Below are 24,901 nucleotides of genomic sequence, written 5' to 3'. Positions count from 1 at the left end.
AGCTTCTCTTGGAGGTCTCCGTCTTGACTGCTCCGGCAGCTGGGTGGGTCACCTGTTTAATTCAGGAATCCCTATACCTGGAGGAACAATGAACTTAACCTTTACTACGTGCGCTCCACCCTAGGTGGAGCAGGATCCTGGCTAACTGGGAGAAGTTAACCTTGACCAAAGTCAAACTCTGACCAAGTGCAAGACTGCCCCAATATGGCTCTGTACATGTCCTCCCTTTTTTTATTAATTTGAACACGAGGAGGTAGAAAACAAGTGGATAAATATCCTTCATAAGAAGGCGGGCCTTAACCAGGAGGGGAAGCATTGACCGTAATTCCTCTTAAATATTGTATAACGTCTTTTTCAGAGGAGGGGTAATAGGCTCCCTTATTATTTTAAGGACAGCCTCTCGACGTTAACCCCTATGCAATTAGGTGTACTTCCTGGGGACTCAGAAGCAGAAATTCACCTCCCCATGCAGTGCTTTGCCTCGCACGTCTCGCTGGTACCCATGTTTGTTCAAAAACAAACACACATAGATCTGAGTTCTATGTGGCTCCCTCTTTGGAGATCCACTTGTGTAAGTTTTGAAGCCAGGGGGGTCTGCAAGTGTCTTTAACAGACATGTAATCTCTCGATCCAGGTGAGCCTGGGTGGAGACAGCCAGTCTGCTTAACAGACAAGGTCAAGAGTTAAAGGTGGAATAGGATTAACTTGTCCCAGAAGTATCCAATTCAGTTGTAAATTAACAACTTTAAGGACCCAAGGCTTGGCCTCTGAGATGGGAGAGGTAGCCTTGTGTATCAAGAGATATGCTGTTACTTCTCAGGAAAAGTGGAGACTATATGTTAAATTAACACAGCTGGCTGAAGATTGTTAGCCATCTTCAAAATTGGAATCTTCAATATTGGAATTCTTTCTAGACCAGTCTATGGTTGAGTCAGCTGAGCACAATAAGGAGAAGAGTCATTTTAACTCTTCTAATTAATTTTTCCTAAGCTAGCATAACAGTCTCCATGTTCTGTCCCACAAAGTCTAAAAGCTTGAAGCTAGGCAATTTATCTAACCTGGGACATTTAACAATTGAGGTAAGTCAAGAACATATACCCAATATAGCTCTTATGTTACCATGGTCTGGGCATTCAGCAAGCACAGTCAGCATATCTTCTGCAGCATTCTGTGGAAAAAACAGAGGACATGCCTTCTCCCCCAATATTAAATCAGGATCATGGCATATGTTAGTAAGTGAATTCCTTCATTTCACCTAGACATCAATATGTCTAATTACAAGATGTCATATACATTTAGCAAGGAGTTTCTTGGCATCTAAATTTTAAAATTTTTTTTTTAAACATGCAAGCATAATTTAAATTATATGCACAGGGACACAATTTCCCCTCTTTTCTTTCTTCCAAGAAGATATTGTTTTATTAATTTAAGTTGGAACACAAAGTATAAACCATAACATAGGCAATAACTATGTAATTATATAAAATATAGTTGCTTTTTCTGTTAGAGCAGTTGCAACTAGACAGCCTAAAAATGAATCATTAGTCACATGTACATATTTTTTTAATCTTTTAAATTAGAAATATGAATATCATTTATCTGTAATAACTAAGTCCTCTAGGATTAACACCATTACGTGGTAGAGGTAGAAATTGAGGACATCAAGAACAAATCTTTACAATTTGATGTGCACAAAATATAAAATTATTTCAAATACCTAAAGGACAGTCATTTAGAGAACATATCCTTTGTTCTTAGAAATTTGAATCACATTTGTATAAACTGTAGAAATTAAGAATTAGCAGTATTAAAAATGGACCAATTTTAAGCAATTATAAACCATGAGCTATGTATATCTACTATTATTAAAAGCTTGACCTTTAACATCTTAAAAATAGCTGCTATAGCACCCAATTCAGGTATCTGTGTTGAAGCAGGGAGAAACTTAAAGGAATAAACATGTGATCTGATAGTACAAATTATCTTTTGGATAACAGTTATTAATTTTGCCTAAAAATGCTTGCCATGTAATAGATCAACCATTAATAATAAATTTGATTGTTGCTTGAAGCAAGGAACAAACGTTTCCTACCTTGAAAACAGAGGTTTAAGACCTTCTGTGGCAAGCTTAAAATGAGGTAAATAAGATAAAGCCAATTAATATATCCTAACAACTTTTGAAAGCCATTTACCTAAAAATTCTAAAAGTCTATAGGAGCAAGGGCCTGTAACAAACATTCTATGAACATTATACACTGAAAATTTTAAGATCTTAACTTCTAGTATTGAAACAGAGACAAAACACTTTTTTTTTTATCTGCCCTAGGATCTACCTTTAGTCCTTGGCAAGGACTAGACCTGAGCCTTTTAACTAAGACCAGACCCAAACCTGCTAGGACGTTTTCAGGATTAAACAAAATAAACCTGTAATTCCATGGTCAAAGGAACCTACTTGATATTAAATACATTTCTACAGAGATCTCCTTTTTAATCTTGGAGGGTTAAATTTTGCTCCTACCATTGTAGCCTATAAACTTGTGGAAAAGAGGCAATGGGCCTCTAAAACCCATAGCTGTATCACTCTCAAAATTATCTTAAATACAAAATGTTAACAATTACGAGCCTGCAAACTGAAAACTGTAGCCAATGACACACTGATTTTTATTGTAACTCAATGTTTTCTTGCAATATTAGAGCACAATTGTAATTTTGGAAGCAAATCTCAATTTTAAACAATCTATTTTCTTTAAAATTAATGGCAAACACATATTTACAGCACAAGGTTTGTATGCCAGTTCTTATGTTCAAGTGTATAACAGTGTAACTTATTAAAGAGACAATATTTTAAATCTTAATCTTCATTAAGTCTAATCTCCAGGCCAAGATTCACATGAAACACCATGCCAATTTAGGAGCGTCCCAAAGGCCTGTATTTCGTGGATTGCGTCATGCCACGTGGTGTTCAAAATGGCGACTACCCTAAACTACCAGCCTTAATCGTCATGCCACGTGTTTGTTTAAAAATGGCGACTACCCTAAACTACCAGCTTTCACCTAACATTTGTTAATAACATTATACCTTTTAAATCATGTCCAGTGACTTAAGCCAATACTCTATAGTCAAGTCATGCAAAATATACCTTTAAATCCAATTATAAACAAGAACAAGGCATGAGTGGCGTTAGGCCACGTGTAGTTAGTTAAGATAGCTCTAACACTGAATCACCAGTTTTTAACCTTTTCTTAATAACACTATACCTTTTACATAATAACCAATTAATTTATAACTCTTTAGTCAAGAAATGTAAAGCCTTATATCATTAAAACCAATTAGAACAAGTATAAAGCGACTACATGAATTTCACAAGCCAAACCAAAGTCTTCCCAAATCTCGAGGTTTCTGGGCTTTTAAGAGCGGCTTTTTCCCCAGCCATGTTTCTGTCTTGGGTGAGTGAGCTACGCTGCTGCAGCGTGGCTTTGAATCAATCCCCACACAAACTGTGGCTAGCTCAAAAGGTTAGGTACCTACAACCAGCAGATGTAATCTTTACCAATTTTTCTTTTTAACATGAAACAGTCATTCACACAAAGACACAGAGAGGACATAAACATACACATAGACAGACAGTCGGTGCACCGGGACAAACACGGAAAGATACACAGAAAGTTAAGCGTGCTTGTTAAGCAATTGCATCCATTTTCCTCTTTAAGCAGCTCTTAGAAGCTGTGGACATAAGCCTATTTTTAAAAACCCCTTTCTTTTCGCCGAAATCAGCTCTTACGAGCTTTGGGCAAATGCCTACCAAATTCCTTCCCCATATTTCCCTATCTTATCAACCCAAGCAGTCCCTGCGCTGGGTCCACGCAGTATGCTTGAAAAACTGTATCCATTCCTGCACTCACAACAATAGACACGAATTCACTAGCGCTAGTTTTAACCTCTATGTTGCTTACCGTGCGGATACCATTAATTTTCACCTTTTTCTGCGAAGCTTCGCTGGATAGGGCTACCTCAGGAAATTCTCTCGTGGCAGGTCGTGCCCCACGTTGGGCGCCAATATGTAGCTGCCCACAGCCACATGTAAACCGGGTTACCTGTTGAGAGAATTTTGGGGTCATAGGGAAGAGAAGCGAAAAGAACGTGCGGCCAAGTCAATGTTCACTGATCAAAGCCGTAAACTTTAATGGCGCCGGACCTTTTAACAGTTCGGGCAACCCTTCCCCCCAGACTCCAGGCTGAGTTCCGGTGGAAGTTGTCTAGCTTCTCTTGGAGGTCTCCGTCTTGACTGCTCCGGCAGCTGGGTGGGTCACCTGTTTAATTCAGGAATCCCTATACCTGGAGGAACAATGAACTTAACCTTTACTACGTGCGCTCCACCCTAGGTGGAGCAGGATCCTGGCTAACTGGGAGAAGTTAACCTTGACCAAAGTCAAACTCTGACCAAGTGCAAGACTGCCCCAATATGGCTCTGTACAGAAATTATTTTGTTTTTCCTAAACAACACGTTGTAACTCGAAAAGACTTGGTGTTGCGTGTATGTCTAAGCGGGTAGCCTCAAAAGAGAATGCACAGGAGAGGTTTCTCTCCACAGAATATGTAAGAATACCACGTTATAAGGAAATACAGTGTTGCAAGTGTAAAGACAAATACTTACATATTAGAAATACTTAAACTTTACGAGAAGAAATAAAGCATCGTGCAAAATTATCTTGTTTTTCCTAAACAACATGTTGTAACTCGAAATATTTGCTGTTGCCTGTATGTCTAAGCATGTAGCCTCAAAAGGGAACGCACAGGAGAGTTTTCTCTCTAAAAAATATGTCAGAATACCACGTTTTAAGGACATCCCGTATCGTGCGAAATTATCTTGTTTTTCCTTAACAACATATTTTAACTTGAAAAGCTTTGGTGGTACGTGTATGTCTAAGCGTGTAGCCTCAAAAGAGAATGCACAGGAGAGTTTTGTCTCGAAAGAATATGTAAGAATACCACGTTACAAGGAAATTCAGTGTTGCAGAATAAAGACAAATACATACATATTAGAAATACTTAAACTTTACGAGAAGAAATAGCGCATCGCAAAAATTATCTTGTATTTCCTAAACAACACGTTGTAACTCGAAAAGATTTGGTGTTGTGTGTATGTCTAAATGTGTAGCCTGAAAAGAGAGCCCACAGGAGAATTTTCTCTCTACAAAATATGTCAGAATACCACGTTTTTAGGAAATCCTGCATCGTGTGAAATTATCTTGTTTTTCCTAAACAACACGTTGTAACTCGAAAAGCTTTGGTGTTGCGTGTATGTCTAAGCGTGTAGCCTCAAAAGAGAATGCACATGAGAGTTTTCATTCGAAAGAATATGTAAGAATACCTCATTACAAGGAAATACAGTGTTGCAGAGTAAAGACAAATACGTACATATTAGAAATACTTAAACTTTATGAGGAGAAATAATGCATCGTACAAAATTATCTTCTATTTCCTAACCGGCATGTTGTAACTCGAAAATATTTGGTGTTGCATGTATGTCTAAACGTGTAGCCTCAAAAGCGAACCCACAGGAAAATTTTCTCTCAAAAAATATGTCAGAATACCACGTTTTAAGGAAATACTGCATCGTGCAAAATTATCTTGTTTTTTCTGAACAACACGTTGTAACTCGATAAGCTTTGGTGTTGCGTGTATGTCTCAGTGTGTATCCTCAAAAGAGAATGGACAAGAGAGTTTTCTCTCGAAAAAAATATGTCAGAATTCCACGTTTTAAGGAAATCCTGCATCGTGCGAAATTATCTTTTTTTTTTTTTTTCTAAACAACTTGTTGTAACTCGAAAAGCTTTGGTGTTGCGTTTTTGTCTAAGCGTGCAGCTTCAAAAGAGAATGCACAGGAGAGTTTTCTCTCGAAAGAATATGTAAGAATACAACGTTATAAGGAAATACAGTGTTGCAAGTGTAAAGACAAATACTTACGTATTAGAAATACTTAAACTTTACAAGAAGAAATAAAGCATTGTTTAAAATTATCTTGTTTTTCCTAAACAACACGTTGTAACTCGAAAAGATTTGGTGTTGCATGTATTTCTAAGCATGTAGCCTCAAAAGAGAACGGACAGGAGAGTTTTCTCTCGAAAAAATATCTCAGAATACCACGTTTTAAGGAAATCCTGTATCGTGCGAAATTATGTTGTTTTTCCTAAACAACATGTTTGACTCGAAAAGCCTTGGTGTTGCATGTACGTTTAAGTGTGTAGCCTAAAAAGAGAATGCACAGGAGAGTTTTCTCTCACCAGAATATGTAAGAATACCACGTTACAAGGAAATACAGTTTTGCAGAGTAAAAATAAATACGTACATATTAGAAACACTTAAACTTTACGAGAAGAAATAACGCATCATACAAAATTATCTTGTATTTCCTAAACACCACGTTGTAATTTGAAAAGATTTGGTGGGGCGTGTATGTCTAAGCGTGTAGCTTCAAAAGAGAATGCACAGGAGAGTTTTCTCTCAAAAAAATATGTCAGAATACCACGTTTTATGGAATTCTGGCATAGTGTGAAATTATCTTGTTTTTCAGAAAACAACACATTGTAATTCGAAAATATTTGGAGTTGTGTGTATGCCTAAGCGTGTAGCTTCAAAAGAGAATGCACAGGACCGTTTTCTCTCGAAAGAATATGTAAGAATAACACGTTATGAGGAAATATAGTGTTGCAGAGTAAAGACAAATACGTACATATTGGGAATATTTAAACTTTACGAGAAGAAATAACGCATCGTACAAAATTATCTTGTTTTTCCTAAACAACACATTGTAACTCGAAAAGATTTGGTGTTGTGTGTATGTCTAAAAGTGTTGCCTCAAAAGTGAACCCACAAGAGAATTTTCTCTTAAAAAAATACCACAAATTAAGTAAATCCTGCGTCGTGCGAAATTATCTTGTTTTTCCTAAACAACACGTTGTAACTCGAAAAGCTTTGGTGTTGCGTGTATGTCTAATCGTGTAGACCCAAAAGAGAACGCACAGCAGAGATTTCTCTCGCAAGATTATGTAAGAATACCACGTTACAAGGAAATACAGTTTTGCAGAATAAAGACAAATATATACATATCAGAAACACTTAAACTTTACGAGAAGAAATAACGCAAAATTATCTTGTATTTCCTAAATAACACGTTGTAACTCGAAAAGATTTGGTGTGGCGTGTATGGCTAAGCGTGTAGCCTCAAAAGAGAACGTACAGGAGAGTTTTCTCTTGAAAATTATGTCAGACTACCACGTTTTAACGAAATCCCGCATCGTGCGAAATTGTCTTTTTTTTCCCTAAACAACACGTTGTAACTCGAAAAGCTTTGGTGAAGCGTATATGTCTAAGCGTGTAGCCTCAAAGGAGAACAAACAGGAGAGTTTTCTCTCGAAAGAATATGTAAGAATAACACGTTTCAAGGAAATACAGTGTTGCAGAGTAAAGACAAATACGTACGTATTAGAAATACTTAAACTTTATGTGAAGAAATAAAGCATCATACAAAATTATCTTGTATTTCCTAAACATCACGTTGTAACTCGAAAAGATTTGGTGTTGCGTGTATGTCTAAGCATGTAGCCTCAAAAGAGAACACACAGGAGAGTTTTCTCTCAAAAAAATATGTCAGAATACCATGTTTTAAGGAAATCCCGCATCGTGCGGAATTATCTTGTTTTTCTTATACAAGACGTTGTAACTCGAAAAGCTTTGGTGATGCCTGTATGTCTAAGCATGTAGCCTCAAGAGGGAAAGCACATGAGAGTTTTCTCTCAAAAGAATATGTAAGAATACCACGTTATAAGGAAATACAGTGTTGCAGAATAAAGACAAATACATACATATTGGAAATACTTAAACTTTACAAGAAGAAATAATGCATCGTCAAAATTATCTTGTTTTTCCTAAACAACAAGTTGTAACTAGAAAAGGATTTTGCGTTACGTGTATGTCTAAGCTTGTAGACTCAAAAGAGAATGCACACGAGAGTTTTCTCTTGAAAAAATATGTCAGAATACTACGTTTTAAGGAAATCCCTCATCGTGCGAAATTATCTTGTTTTTATTAAAGAACACATTGTAACTTGAAAAGCTTTGGTGTTGCGTGTATGCCTAAGCGTGTAGCCTCAAAAGAGAACGAACAGGACAGTATTCTGTCAAAAGAATATGAAAGAATACCACATTATAAGGAAATACAATGTTGCAGAGGAAAGACAAATACGTACGTATTGGAAATACTTAAACTTTAGGAGAAGAAATAACGCATCGTGCAAAATTATATTATTTTTCCTAAACAACACGTAACTCGAAAAGATTTGGTGTTGTGTGTATGTCTAAAAGTGTTGCCTCAAAAGAGAACCCACAGGAGAATTTTCTCTCAAAAAATATGTCAGAATACCACGTTTGAAGGAAATCCTGAATCATGCGAAATTATCTTTTTTTTCTTAAAGAACACGTTGTAACTCGAAAAGCTTTGGTGTTGCGTGTATGCCTAAGCATGTAGCCTTATAAGAGAATGCACAGGAATGTTTTCTCTCGCAAGGTTATGTATCAATACCACGTTACAAGGAAATACAGTTTAACAGAGTAAAGACAAATACATGCATATTAGAAACACTTAAACTTTATGGGAAGAAATAACACATCATACAAAATTATGTTGTATTTCCTAAACAACACGTTGTAACACGAAAAGATTTGGTGTTGCGTGTATGTCTAAGCGTTTAGCCTCAATAGAGAAAGCACAGGAGATTTTTCTCTCGAAAAAATATGTCAGAATACCACGTTTTAAGGAAATCCCGCATCGTGCGAAATTATCTTGTTTTTCTTAAACAACAGGCTGTAACTCGAAAATCCTTGGTGTTGTGTGTATGTCTAAGCGTGTAGCCTCAAAAGAGAACGCACAGGAGAGTTTTCTCTCGAAAGAATATGTAAGAATACCACGTTATAAGTAAATATAGTGTTGCAGAGTAAAGAAAAATACGTACGTATTGGAAATACTTAAACTTTACAAGAAGAAAAAATGCATTGTGCAAAATTATCTTGTTATTCCTAAACAATATGTTGGAACTCGAAAAGATTTGGTGTTGTGTGTATGTCTAAGCGTGTAGCCTCAAAGGAGATCACACAGGAGAGTTTTCCCTTGAAAAAATATGTCAGAATACCACGTTTTAAGTAAATCCTGCGTCGTGCGAAATTATCTTGTTTTTCCTAAACAACACGTTGTAACTCGAAAAGCTTTGGTGTTGCGTGTATGTCTAAGCGTGTAGACTCAAAAGAGAATGCACAGCAGAGTTTTCTCTCATAAGATTATGTAAGAATACCACGTTACAAGGAAATACAGTTTTGCAGAGTAAAGACAAATACATACATATTAGAAATACTTAAACTTTACGAGAAGAAATAATGCACTCTACAAAATTATCTTGTATTTCCTAAACAACACGTTGTAACTCGAATAGATTTGGTGTGTCGTGTATGTCTGAGAGTGTAGACTCAAAAGAGAACGCACAGCAGAGTTTTCTCTCGCAAGATTATGTAAGAATACCACGTTACAAGGAAATATAGTTTTGCAGAGTAAAGACAAATACGTACATATTAGAAATACTTAAACTTTAGGAGAAGAAATAACGCATCGTGCAAAATTATCTTGTTTTTCCTAAACAACATGTTGTAACTCGAAAAGATTGGGTGTTGTGTGTATGTCTAAGCTTGTAGTCTCAAAAGAGAATGAACAGGAGAGTTTTCTCTCGAAAAAAATATGTCAGAATACCACGTTTTAAGGAAATCCTGCATCGTGCGAAATTATCTTGTATTTCCTAAACAACACGTTGTAACTCGAAAGGTTTGGTGTAGCTTGTATATCTCAGCATGTAGCCTCAAAAGAGAACACACAGGACAGTTTTATCTCAAAAGAATATGTAAGAATACCACGTTATAAGGAAATACAGTGTTGCAGATTAAAGACAAATACGTACATATTGGAAATACTTAAACTTACTAGAAGAAATAACGCATTGTGCAATATTATCTTTTTTTTCCTAAACAACACGTTGTAACTCGAAAAGATTTTGTGTTTCGTGTATGTCTTAGCTGGAAGTCTCAAAAGAGAATGCACAGGAGAGTTTTCTCTTGAAAAAAAATATGTCAGAATAACACGTTTTAAGGAAATTCCGCATCGTGCGAAAGTATCTTGTTTTTCGTAAACAACAGGATGTAACTCGAAAATCTTTGGTGTTGCGTGTATGTCTAAGCGTGTAGCCTCAAAAGAGAACGCACAGGAGAGTTTTCTCTAAAGAATATGTAAGAATACCCCGTTATAAGTAAATACAGTGTTGCAGAGTAAAGACAAATACGTATGTATTAGAAATACTTAAACTTTACAAGAAGAAATAACGCATCGTATAAAATTATCTAGTACTTCCTAAACAACACGTTAAAACTGCAAAAGATTTGGTGCGGCGTGTTTGTCTAAGCGTGTAGCCTCAAAAGAGAACACACAGGAGAGTTTTCTCTTGAAAAAATATGTCAGAATACCACGTTTTAAGGAAATCTTGCATCGTGCGAAATTATCATTTTTTGTAAACAACTTGTTTTAACACGAAAAGCTTTGGTGTTGCGTTTTTGTCTAAGCGTACAGCCTCAAAAGAGAATGCACAGGACAGTTTTCTCTCAAAAGAATATGTAAGAATACCATGTTATAAGGAAATACAGTGTGGCAGATTAAAGACAAATACGTACATATTGGAAATAATTAAACTTTACGAGAAGAAATAACACATCGTGCAAAATTATCTTGTTTTTCCTAATTAACACGTTGTAACTCGAAAGGATTTTGTGTTACGTGTATGTCTAAGCTTGTAGTCTCAAAAGAGAACGCACAGGAGACTTTTCTCTTGAAAAAATATGTCAGAATACCACGTTTTAAGGAAATCCCGCATCGTGCGAAATTATCTTGTTTTTCCTAAACAACACGTTGTAACTCGAAAAGCTTTAGTGTAGCTTGTATGTCTCAGCGTGTAGCCTCAAAAGAGAACGCACAGGAGAGTTTTCTCTCGAAAGAATATATAAGAATACCACGTTATAAGGAAATACAGAGTTGCAGAGTAAAGACAAATACGTGCTTATTAGAAATACTTAAACGTTACTAGAAGGAATAAAACATCGTAAAAAATTATCTTGTATTTCCTAAACAACATGTTGTAACTCGAAAAGATTTGGTATTTTGTGTATGTCTAAATGTGCAGCCTCAAAAGAGAACGCACAGGAGAGTTTTTTTCTCGAAAAATATGTCAGGATACCACGTTTTATGAAAATCCCGAATCATGCGAAATTATCTTGTTTTTCTACACAACTTGTTGTAACTCGAAAAGCTTTGGTGTTGCGTTTTTGTTTAAGCGTGCAGCCTCAAAGGAGAACACACAGGAGAGTTTTCTCTTGAAAAAATATGTCAGAATACCACATTTTAAGGAAAACCCGCATCGTGCGAAATTATCTTGTTTTTCCTAAACAACACGTTGTAACTCGAAAAGCTGTAGTGTAGCTTGTATGTCTCAGCGTGTAGCCTCAAAAGAGAACGCACAGGAGAGTTTTCTCTCGAAAGAATATATAAGAATGCCACGTTATAAGGAAATACAGTGTTGCAGAGTAAAGACAAATAAGTACTTATTAGAAATGCTTAAACTTTACTAGAAGGAATAACGCATCATAAAAAATTATCTTGTATTTCCTAAACAACATGTAACTCAAAAAGATTTGGTATTTTGTGTATGTCTAAATGTGCAGCCTCAAAAGAGAACCCACAGGAGAATTTTCTCTCGAAAAAATATGTCAGAATACCACGTTTTAAGGAAATCCTGCATCGTGCGAAATTATCTTGTTTTTCCTAAACAACATGGTGTAACTCGAAAAGCTTTGGTGTTGCGTGTATGTCTAAGCGTGTAGCCTCAAAAGAGAATTCACAGGAGAGTTTTTTCTCGAAAAAATATGACAGAATACCACGTTTTATGAAAATCCCGAATCGTGCGAAATTATCTTGTTTTTCCTAAACAACACGTTGTAACTCGAAAAGCTGTAGTGTAGCTTGTATGTCTCAGCGTGTAGCCTCAAAAGAGAACGCACAGGAGAGTTTTCTCTCGAAAGAATATATAAGAATGCCACGTTATAAGGAAATACAGTGTTGCAGAGTAAAGACAAATAAGTACTTATTAGAAATGCTTAAACTTTACTAGAAGGAATAACGCATCATAAAAAAATTATCTTGTATTTCCTAAACAACATGTAACTCAAAAAGATTTGGTATTTTGTGTATGTCTAAATGTGCAGCCTCAAAAGAGAACCCACAGGAGAATTTTCTCTTGAAAAAATATGTCAGAATACCACGTTTTAAGGAAATCCTGCATCGTGCGAAATTATCTTGTTTTTCCTAAACAACATGGTGTAACTCGAAAAGCTTTGGTGTTGCGTGTATGTCTAAGCGTGTAGCCTCAAAAGAGAACGCACAGGAGAGTTTTTTCTCGAAAAAATATGACAGAATACCACGTTTTATGAAAATCCCGAATCGTACGAAATTATCTTGTTTTTCTACACAATTTGTTGTAACTCGAAAAGCTTTGGTGTTGCATTTTTGTCTAAGCATGCAGCCTCAAAAGAGAACGAACAGGAGAGTTTTCTCTCGAAAGAATATGTAAGAATACCACGTTATAAGGAAATACAGTGTTGCAGAGTAAAGACAAATAAGTACGTATTGGAAATACTTAAACTTTATGAGAAGAAATAACGCATCATGCAACATTATCTTGTTTTTCCTAATAAACATATTTTACCTCGAAAAGATTTGGTTGCGTGGCTGTCTAAGCTTGTAGCCTCAAAGGAGAACGGACAGGAGAGTTTTCTCTCAAAAAAATATGTCAGAATACCACGTTTTAAGGAAATCCCGCATCGTGCGAAATTATCTTTTTTTTTCTTAAAGAACATGTTGTAACTCGAAAAGCTTTGGTGTTGCGTGTATGACTAAGCGTGTAACCACAAAAGAGAATGCACAGGAATGTTTTCTCTCGCAAGATTATGTAAGAATACCACGTTACAAGGAAATACAGTTTCACAGAGTAAAGACAAATACGTACATATTAGAAATACTTAAACTTTACAGGAAGAAATAACACATCGTATAAAATTATCTTGTATTTCCTAAACAACACTTTGTAACTCGAAAGGATTTGGTGTTGCGTGTATGTCTAAGCATTTAGCCTCAATAGAGAATGCACAGGAGATTTTTCTGTCGAAAAAATATGTCAGAATACCACGTTTTAAGGAAATCCCGCATCGTGCGAATTTATCTTGTTTTTCTTAAACAACAGGTTGTAAATCGAAAAGCTTTGGTGTTGCGTGTATGTCTAAGTGTGTAGCCTCAAAGGAGAACGCACAGGAGAGTTTTCTCTCGAAAGAATATGTAAGAATACCACGTTATAAGGAAATATAGTGTTGCAGAGTAAAGAAAAATACGTACGTATTGGAAATACTTAAACTTTACAAGAAGAAAAAATGCATCGTGCAAAATTATCTTGTTTTTCCTAAACAACACGTTGGAACTCGAAAAGATTAGGTGTTGTGTGTATGTCTAAGCGTGTAGCCTCAAAGGAGATCACACAGGAGAGTTTTCTCTCGAAAACATATGTCAGAATACCATCTTTTAAGTAAATCCTGCGTCGTGCGAAATTATCTTGTTTTTCCTAAACAACACGTTGTAACACGAAAAGCTTTGGTATTGCGTGTATGTCTAAGCGTGTAGACTCAAAAGAGAACGCACAGTAGAGTTTTCTCTCGTAAGATTATGTAAGAACACCATGTTACACGGAAATACAGTTTTGAAGAGTAAAGACAAATACGTACATATTAGAAATACTTAAACTTTACGAGAGAAATTACGCATGGTACAAAATTATCTTGTATTTCCTAAACCACACGTTGTAACTCGAATAGATTTGGTGTGGCGTGTAAGTCTGAGTGTGTAGACTCAAAAGAGAATGCACAGCAGAGTTTTCTTTCGCAAGATTATGCATGAATACCACGTTACAAGGAAATACAGTTTTGCAGAGTAAAGACAAATACGTACATATTAGAAATACTTAAACTTTAGGAGAAGAAATAACGCACCGTGCAAAATTATCTTGTTTTTCCTAAACAACACGTTGTAACTCGAAAAGATTTGGTGTTGCGTGTATTTCTAAGCTTGTAGCCTCAAAAGAGAATGAACAGGAGAGTTTTCTCTCGAAAAAAAAATGTCAGAATACCACGTTTTAAGGAAATTCCGCATCGTGCGAAAGTATCTTCTTTTTCCTAAACAACAGGATGTAACTCGAAAATCTTTGGTGTTGCGTGTATGCCTAAGCGTGTAGCCTCAAAAGAGAACGCACAGGAGAGTTTTCTCTAAAGAATATGTAAGAATACCACGCTATAAGTAGATACAGTGTTGCAGAGTAAAGACAAATACGTATGTATTAGAAATACTTAAACTTTACAAGAAGAAATAACGCATCGTATAAAATTATCTAGTACTTCCTAAACAACACGTTAAAACTGCAAAAGATTTGGTGTGGCTTGTATGTCTAAGCATGTAGCCTCAAAGGAGAACACACAGGAAAGTTTTCTCTTGAAAAAATATGTCAGAATACCATGTTTTAAGGAAATCTTGCATCGTGCGAAATTATCAGTTTTTGTAAACAACTTGTTTTAACACGAAAAGCTTTGGTGATGCGTTTTTGTCTAAGCATGCAGCCTCAAAAGAGAACGCACAGGACAGTTTTCTCTCAAAAGAATATGTAAGAATACCATGTTATAAGGAAATACAGTGTTGCAGATTAAAGACAAATACGTACATATTGGAAATACTTAAACTTTACGAGAAGAAATAACGCATCGTGCAAAATTATCTTGTTTTTCCTAATATACACGTTGTAACTCGAAAAGATTTTGCGTTACGTGTATGTCTAAGCTTGTAGTCTCAAAAGAGAACGCACAGGAGACTTTTCTCTTGAAAAAATATGTCACAATACCATGTTTTAAGGAAATCCCGCATCGTGCACAATTATCTTGTTTTTCCTAAACAACACTTTGTAACTCGAAAAGCTTTAGTGTAGCTTGTATGTCTCAGCGTGTAGCCTCAAAAGAGAACGCACAGGAGAGTTTTCTCTCGAAAGAATATATAAGAATACCACGTTATAAGGAAATACAGTGTTGCAGAGTAAAGACAAATACGTACTTATTAGAAATACTTAAACTTTACTGGAAGGAATAACGCATCGTAAAAAATTATCTTGTATTTCCTAAACAACATGTTGTAACTCGAAAAGATTTGGTATTTTGTGTATGTCTAAATGTGCAGCCTCAAAAGAGAACCCACAGGAGAATTTTCTCTCGAAAAAATATGGCAGAATACCACGTTTTAAGGAAATCCTGCATCATGCGAAATTATCTTGTTTTTCCTAAACAGCATGGTGTAACTCGAAAAGCTTTGGTGCTGCGTGTATGTCTAAGCGTGTAGCCTCAAAAGAGAACGCACAGGAGAGTTTTCTCTCGAAATAATATGTCAGAATACCACGTTTTATGAAAATCCCAAATCGTGCGAAATTATCTTGTTTTTCTACACAACTTGTTGTAACTCGAAAAGCTTTGGTGTTGCGTTTTTGTCTAAGCGTGCAGCCTCAAAAGAGAACACACAGGAGAGTTTTCTCTCGAAAGAATATGTAAGAATACCAGGTTATAAGGAAATACAGTGTTGCAGAGTAAAGACAAATACGTACGTATTGGAAATACTTAAACTTTACGAGAAGAAATAACGCATCATGTAAAATTATCTTGTTTTTCCTAAACAACACATTGTACCTCGAAAAGATTTGGTGTTGCGTGTATGTCTAAGCTTGTAGCCTCAAAAGAGAACGCACAGGAATGTTTTCTCTCAAAAAAATATGTCAGAATACCATGTTTTAAGGAAATCCCGCATCGTGCGAAATTATCTTTTTTTTTTTTTTCTTAAAGAACACGTTGTAACTCAAAAAGCTTTGGTGTTGTGTGTATGCCCAAGCGTGTAACCTCAAAAGAGAATGCACAGGAATGTTTTCTCTCGCAAGATTATGTAAGAATACCACGTTACAAGGAAATACAGTTTCACAGAGTAAAGACAAATAAGTACATATTAGAAATACTTAAACTTTACGGGAAGAAATAACACATCGTATAAAATTATCTTGTATTTCCTAAACAACGCATTGTAACTCGAAAAGATTTGGTGTTGCCTTTTTGTCTAAGCGTACAGCCTCAAAAGAGAATGCACAGGACAGTTTTCTCTCAAAAGAATATGTAAGAATACCATGTTATAAGGAAATACAGTGTTGCAGATTAAAGACAAATATGTACATATTGGAAATACTTAAACTTTACGAGAAGAAATAACACATCGTGCAAAATTATCTTGTTTTTCCTAATCAACACGTTGTAACTCGAAAGGATTTTGTGTTACGTGTATGTCTAAGCTTGTAGTCTCAAAAGAGAACGCACAGGAGACTTTTCTCTTGAAAAAATATGTCAGAATACCACGTTTTAAGGAAATCCCGCATCGTGCGAAATTATCTTGTTTTTCCTAAACAACACGTTGTAACTCGAAAAGCTGTAGTGTAGCTTGTATGTCTCAGCGTGTAGCCTCAAAAGAGAACGCACAGGAGAGTTTTCTCTCGAAAGAATATATAAGAATACCACGTTATAAGGAAATACAGAGTTGCAGAGTAAAGACAAATACGTGCTTATTAGAAATACTTAAACTTTACTAGAAGGAATAACACATCGTAAAAAATTATCTTGTATTTCGTAAACAACATGTTGTAACTCGAAAAGATTTGGTATTTTGTGTATGTCTAAATGTGCAGCCTCAAAAGAGAACGCACAGGAGAGTTTTTTTCTCGAAAAATATGTCAGGATACCACGTTTTATGAAAATCCCGAATCATGCGAAATTATCTTGTTTTTCTACACAACTTGTTGTAACTCGAAAAGCTTTGGTGTTGCGTTTTTGTTTAAGCGTGCAGCCTCAAAGGAGAACACACAGGAGAGTTTTCTCTTGAAAAAATATGTCAGAATACCACGTTTTAAGGAAAACCCGCATCGTGCGAAATTATCTTGTTTTTCCTAAACAACACGTTGTAACTCGAAAAGCTGTAGTGTAGCTTGTATGTCTCAGCGTGTAGCCTCAAAAGAGAACGCACAGGAGAGTTTTCTCTCGAAAGAATATATAAGAATGCCACGTTATAAGGAAATACAGTGTTGCAGAGTAAAGACAAATAAGTACTTATTAGAAATGCTTAAACTTTACTAGAAGGAATAACGCATCATAAAAAATTATCTTGTGTTTCCTAAACAACATGTAACTCAAAAAGATTTGGTATTTTGTGTATATCTAAATGTGCAGGCTCAAAAGAGAACCCACAGGAGAATTTTCTCTCGAAAAAATATGTCAGAATACCACGTTTTAAGGAAATCCTGCATCGTGCGAAATTATCTTGTTTTTCCTAAACAACATGGTGTAACTCGAAAAGCTTTGGTGTTGCGTGTATGTCTAAGCGTGTAGCCTCAAAAGAGAATGCACAGGAGAGTTTTTTCTCGAAAAAATATGACAGAATACCACGTTTTATGAAAATCCCGAATCGTGCGAAATTATCTTGTTTTTCCTAAACAACACGTTGTAACTCGAAAAGCTGTAGTGTAGCTTGTATGTCTCAGCGTGTAGCCTCAAAAGAGAACGCACAGGAGAGTTTTCTCTCGAAAGAATATATAAGAATGCCACGTTATAAGGAAATACAGTGTTGCAGAGTAAAGACAAATAAGTACTTATTAGAAATGCTTAAACTTTACTAGAAGGAATAACGCATCATAAAAAATTATCTTGTATTTCCTAAACAACATGTAACTCAAAAAGATTTGGTATTTTGTGTATGTCTAAATGTGCAGGCTCAAAAGAGAACCCACAGGAGAATTTTCTCTCGAAAAAATATGTCAGAATACCACGTTTTAAGGAAATCCTGCATCGTGCGAAATTATCTTGTTTTTCCTAAACAACATGGTGTAACTCGAAAAGCTTTGCTGTTGCGTGTATGTCTAAGCGTGTAGCCTCAAAAGAGAACGCACAGGAGAGTTTTTTCTCGAAAAAATATGACAGAATACCACGTTTTATGAAAATCCCGAATCGTGCGAAATTATCTTGTTTTTCTACACAATTTGTTGTAACTCGAAAAGCTTTGGTGTTGCATTTTTGTCTAAGCATGCAGCCTCAAAAGAGAACGAACAGGAGAGTTTTCTCTCGAAAGGATATGTAAGAATACCACGTTATAAGGAAATACAGTGTTGCAGAGTAAAGACAAATAAGTACGTATTGGAAATACTTAAACTTTATGAGAAGAAATAACGCATCATGCAACATTATCTTGTTTTTCCTAATAAACATATTTTACCTCGAAAAGATTTGGTTGCGTGGCTGTCTAAGCTTGTAGCCTCAAAGGAGAACGGACAGGAGAGTTTTCTCTCAAAAAAATATGTCAGAATACCACGTTTTAAGGAAATCCCGCATCGTGCGAAATTATCTTTTTTTTTCTTAAAGAACATGTTGTAACTCGAAAAGCTTTGGTGTTGCGTGTATGACTAAGCGTGTAACCACAAAAGAGAATGCACAGGAATGTTTTCTCTCGCAAGATTATGTAAGAATACCACGTTACAAGGAAATACAGTTTCACAGAGTAAAGACAAATACGTACATATTAGAAATACTTAAACTTTACAGGAAGAAATAACACATCGTATAAAATTATCTTGTATTTCCTAAACAACACTTTGTAACTCGAAAGGATTTGGTGTTTCGTGTATGTCTAAGCATTTAGCCTCAATAGAGAATGCACAGGAGATTTTTCTGTCGAAAAAATATGTCAGAATACCACGTTTTAAGGAAATCCCGCATCGTGCGAATTTATCTTGTTTTTCTTAAACAACAGGTTGTAAATCGAAAAGCTTTGGTGTTGCGTGTATGTCTAAGTGTGTAGCCTCAAAGGAGAACGCACAGGAGAGTTTTCTCTCGAAAGAATATGTAAGAATACCACGTTATAAGGAAATATAGTGTTGCAGAGTAAAGAAAAATACGTACGTATTGGAAATACTTAAACTTTACAAGAAGAAAAAATGCATCGTGCAAAATTATCTTGTTTTTCCTAAACAACACGTTGGAACTCGAAAAGATTAGGTGTTGTGTGTATGTCTAAGCGTGTAGCCTCAAAGGAGATCACACAGGAGAGTTTTCTCTCGAAAACATATGTCAGAATACCATCTTTTAAGTAAATCCTGCGTCGTGCGAAATTATCTTGTTTTTCCTAAACAACACGTTGTAACACGAAAAGCTTTGGTATTGCGTGTATGTCTAAGCGTGTAGACTCAAAAGAGAACGCACAGTAGAGTTTTCTCTCGTAAGATTATGTAAGAACACCATGTTACACGGAAATACAGTTTTGAAGAGTAAAGACAAATACGTACATATTAGAAATACTTAAACTTTACGAGAGAAATTACGCATGGTACAAAATTATCTTGTATTTCCTAAACCACACGTTGTAACTCGAATAGATTTGGTGTGGCGTGTAAGTCTGAGTGTGTAGACTCAAAAGAGAATGCACAGCAGAGTTTTCTTTCGCAAGATTATGCATGAATACCACGTTACAAGGAAATACAGTTTTGCAGAGTAAAGACAAATACGTACATATTAGAAATACTTAAACTTTAGGAGAAGAAATAACGCACCGTGCAAAATTATCTTGTTTTTCCTAAACAACACGTTGTAACTCGAAAAGATTTGGTGTTGCGTGTATTTCTAAGCTTGTAGCCTCAAAAGAGAATGAACAGGAGAGTTTTCTCTCGAAAAAAAAAATGTCAGAATACCACGTTTTAAGGAAATTCCGCATCGTGCGAAAGTATCTTCTTTTTCCTAAACAACAGGATGTAACTCGAAAATCTTTGGTGTTGCGTGTATGCCTAAGCGTGTAGCCTCAAAAGAGAACGCACAGGAGAGTTTTCTCTAAAGAATATGTAAGAATACCACGCTATAAGTAGATACAGTGTTGCAGAGTAAAGACAAATACGTATGTATTAGAAATACTTAAACTTTACAAGAAGAAATAACGCATCGTATAAAATTATCTAGTACTTCCTAAACAACACGTTAAAACTGCAAAAGATTTGGTGTGGCTTGTATGTCTAAGCATGTAGCCTCAAAGGAGAACACACAGGAAAGTTTTCTCTTGAAAAAATATGTCAGAATACCATGTTTTAAGGAAATCTTGCATCGTGCGAAATTATCAGTTTTTGTAAACAACTTGTTTTAACACGAAAAGCTTTGGTGTTGCGTTTTTGTCTAAGCGTGCAGCCTCAAAAGAGAACACACAGGACAGTTTTCTCTCAAAAGAATATGTAAGAATACCATGTTATAAGGAAATACAGTGTTGCAGATTAAAGACAAATACGTACATATTGGAAATACTTAAACTTTACGAGAAGAAATAACGCATCGTGCAAAATTATCTTGTTTTTCCTAATATACACGTTGTAACTCGAAAAGATTTTGCGTTACGTGTATGTCTAAGCTTGTAGTCTCAAAAGAGAACGCACAGGAGACTTTTCTCTTGAAAAAATATGTCACAATACCATGTTTTAAGGAAATCCCGCATCGTGCACAATTATCTTGTTTTTCCTAAACAACACTTTGTAACTCGAAAAGCTTTAGTGTAGCTTGTATGTCTCAGCGTGTAGCCTCAAAAGAGAACGCACAGGAGAGTTTTCTCTCGAAAGAATATATAAGAATACCACGTTATAAGGAAATACAGTGTTGCAGAGTAAAGACAAATACGTACTTATTAGAAATACTTAAACTTTACTGGAAGGAATAACGCATCGTAAAAAATTATCTTGTATTTCCTAAACAACATGTTGTAACTCGAAAAGATTTGGTATTTTGTGTATGTCTAAATGTGCAGCCTCAAAAGAGAACCCACAGGAGAATTTTCTCTCCAAAAAATATGGCAGAATACCACGTTTTAAGGAAATCCTGCATCATGCGAAATTATCTTGTTTTTCCTAAACAGCATGGTGTAACTCGAAAAGCTTTGGTGCTGCGTGTATGTCTAAGCGTGTAGCCTCAAAAGAGAATGCACAGGAGAGTTTTCTCTCGAAATAATATGTCAGAATACCACGTTTTATGAAAATCCCAAATCGTGCGAAATTATCTTGTTTTTCTACACAACTTGTTGTAACTCGAAAAGCTTTGGTGTTGCGTTTTTGTCTAAGCGTGCAGCCTCAAAAGAGAACACACAGGAGAGTTTTCTCTCGAAAGAATATGTAAGAATACCAGGTTATAAGGAAATACAGTGTTGCAGAGTAAAGACAAATACGTACGTATTGGAAATACTTAAACTTTACGAGAAGAAATAACGCATCATGTAAAATAATCTTGTTTTTCCTAAACAACACATTGTACCTCGAAAAGATTTGGTGTTGCGTGTATGTCTAAGCTTGTAGCCTCAAAAGAGAACGCACAGGAATGTTTTCTCTCAAAAAAATATGTCAGAATACCATGTTTTAAGGAAATCCCGCATCGTGCGAAATTATCTTTTTTTTTTTTTTTTCTTAAAGAACACGTTGTAACTCAAAAAGCTTTGGTGTTGTGTGTATGCCCAAGCGTGTAACCTCAAAAGAGAATGCACAGGAATGTTTTCTCTCGCAAGATTATGTAAGAATACCACGTTACAAGGAAATACAGTTTCACAGAGTAAAGACAAATAAGTACATATTAGAAATACTTAAACTTTACGGGAAGAAATAACACATCGTATAAAATTATCTTGTATTTCCTAAACAACGCATTGTAACTCGAAAAGATTTGGTGTTGCCTTTTTGTCTAAGCGTACAGCCTCAAAAGAGAATGCACAGGACAGTTTTCTCTCAAAAGAATATGTAAGAATACCATGTTATAAGGAAATACAGTGTTGCAGATTAAAGACAAATACGTACATATTGGAAATACTTAAACTTTACGAGAAGAAATAACACATCGTGCAAAATTATCTTGTTTTTCCTAATCAACACGTTGTAACTCGAAAGGATTTTGTGTTACGTGTATGTCTAAGCTTGTAGTCTCAAAAGAGAACGCACAGGAGACTTTTCTCTTGAAAAAATATGTCAGAATACCACGTTTTAAGGAAATCCCGCATCGTGCGAAATTATCTTGTTTTTCCTAAACAACACGTTGTAACTCGAAAAGCTGTAGTGTAGCTTGTATGTCTCAGCGTGTAGCCTCAAAAGAGAACGCACAGGAGAGTTTTCTCTCGAAAGAATATATAAGAATACCACGTTATAAGGAAATACAGAGTTGCAGAGTAAAGACAAATACGTGCTTATTAGAAATACTTAAACTTTACTAGAAGGAATAACACATCGTAAAAAATTATCTTGTATTTCGTAAACAACATGTTGTAACTCGAAAAGATTTGGTATTTTGTGTATGTCTAAATGTGCAGCCTCAAAAGAGAACGCACAGGAGAGTTTTTTTCTCGAAAAATATGTCAGGATACCACGTTTTATGAAAATCCCGAATCATGCGAAATTATCTTGTTTTTCTACACAACTTGTTGTAACTCGAAAAGCTTTGGTGTTGCGTTTTTGTTTAAGCGTGCAGCCTCAAAGGAGAACACACAGGAGAGTTTTCTCTTGAAAAAATATGTCAGAATACCACGTTTTAAGGAAAACCCGCATCGTGCGAAATTATCTTGTTTTTCCTAAACAACACGTTGTAACTCGAAAAGCTGTAGTGTAGCTTGTATGTCTCAGCGTGTAGCCTCAAAAGAGAACGCACAGGAGAGTTTTCTCTCGAAAGAATATATAAGAATGCCACGTTATAAGGAAATACAGTGTTGCAGAGTAAAGACAAATAAGTACTTATTAGAAATGCTTAAACTTTACTAGAAGGAATAACGCATCATAAAAAATTATCTTGTGTTTCCTAAACAACATGTAACTCAAAAAGATTTGGTATTTTGTGTATATCTAAATGTGCAGGCTCAAAAGAGAACCCACAGGAGAATTTTCTCTCGAAAAAATATGTCAGAATACCACGTTTTAAGGAAATCCTGCATCGTGCGAAATTATCTTGTTTTTCCTAAACAACATGGTGTAACTCGAAAAGCTTTGGTGTTGCGTGTATGTCTAAGCGTGTAGCCTCAAAAGAGAATGCACAGGAGAGTTTTTTCTCGAAAAAATATGACAGAATACCACGTTTTATGAAAATCCCGAATCGTGCGAAATTATCTTGTTTTTCCTAAACAACACGTTGTAACTCGAAAAGCTGTAGTGTAGCTTGTATGTCTCAGCGTGTAGCCTCAAAAGAGAACGCACAGGAGAGTTTTCTCTCGAAAGAATATATAAGAATGCCACGTTATAAGGAAATACAGTGTTGCAGAGTAAAGACAAATAAGTACTTATTAGAAATGCTTAAACTTTACTAGAAGGAATAACGCATCATAAAAAATTATCTTGTATTTCCTAAACAACATGTAACTCAAAAAGATTTGGTATTTTGTGTATGTCTAAATGTGCAGGCTCAAAAGAGAACCCACAGGAGAATTTTCTCTCGAAAAAATATGTCAGAATACCACGTTTTAAGGAAATCCTGCATCGTGCGAAATTATCTTGTTTTTCCTAAACAACATGGTGTAACTCGAAAAGCTTTGCTGTTGCGTGTATGTCTAAGCGTGTAGCCTCAAAAGAGAACGCACAGGAGAGTTTTTTCTCGAAAAAATATGACAGAATACCACGTTTTATGAAAATCCCGAATCGTGCGAAATTATCTTGTTTTTCTACACAATTTGTTGTAACTCGAAAAGCTTTGGTGTTGCATTTTTGTCTAAGCATGCAGCCTCAAAAGAGAACGAACAGGAGAGTTTTCTCTCGAAAGGATATGTAAGAATACCACGTTATAAGGAAATACAGTGTTGCAGAGTAAAGACAAATAAGTACGTATTGGAAATACTTAAACTTTATGAGAAGAAATAACGCATCATGCAACATTATCTTGTTTTTCCTAATAAACATATTTTACCTCGAAAAGATTTGGTTGCGTGGCTGTCTAAGCTTGTAGCCTCAAAGGAGAACGGACAGGAGAGTTTTCTCTCAAAAAAATATGTCAGAATACCACGTTTTAAGGAAATCCCGCATCGTGCGAAATTATCTTTTTTTTCTTAAAGAACATGTTGTAACTCGAAAAGCTTTGGTGTTGCGTGTATGACTAAGCGTGTAACCACAAAAGAGAATGCACAGGAATGTTTTCTCTCGCAAGATTATGTAAGAATACCACGTTACAAGGAAATACAGTTTCACAGAGTAAAGACAAATACGTACATATTAGAAATACTTAAACTTTACAGGAAGAAATAACACATCGTATAAAATTATCTTGTATTTCCTAAACAACACTTTGTAACTCGAAAGGATTTGGTGTTTCGTGTATGTCTAAGCATTTAGCCTCAATAGAGAATGCACAGGAGATTTTTCTGTCGAAAAAATATGTCAGAATACCACGTTTTAAGGAAATCCCGCATCGTGCGAATTTATCTTGTTTTTCTTAAACAACAGGTTGTAAATCGAAAAGCTTTGGTGTTGCGTGTATGTCTAAGTGTGTAGCCTCAAAGGAGAACGCACAGGAGAGTTTTCTCTCGAAAGAATATGTAAGAATACCACGTTATAAGGAAATATAGTGTTGCAGAGTAAAGAAAAATACGTACGTATTGGAAATACTTAAACTTTAC

This window comes from Apodemus sylvaticus, chromosome 17, assembly GCF_947179515.1.
Source record: "Apodemus sylvaticus chromosome 17, mApoSyl1.1, whole genome shotgun sequence".
Classification (NCBI taxonomy): Eukaryota; Metazoa; Chordata; class Mammalia; order Rodentia; family Muridae; genus Apodemus; species Apodemus sylvaticus.
Note: the sequence above shows the minus strand (reverse complement) of the source record.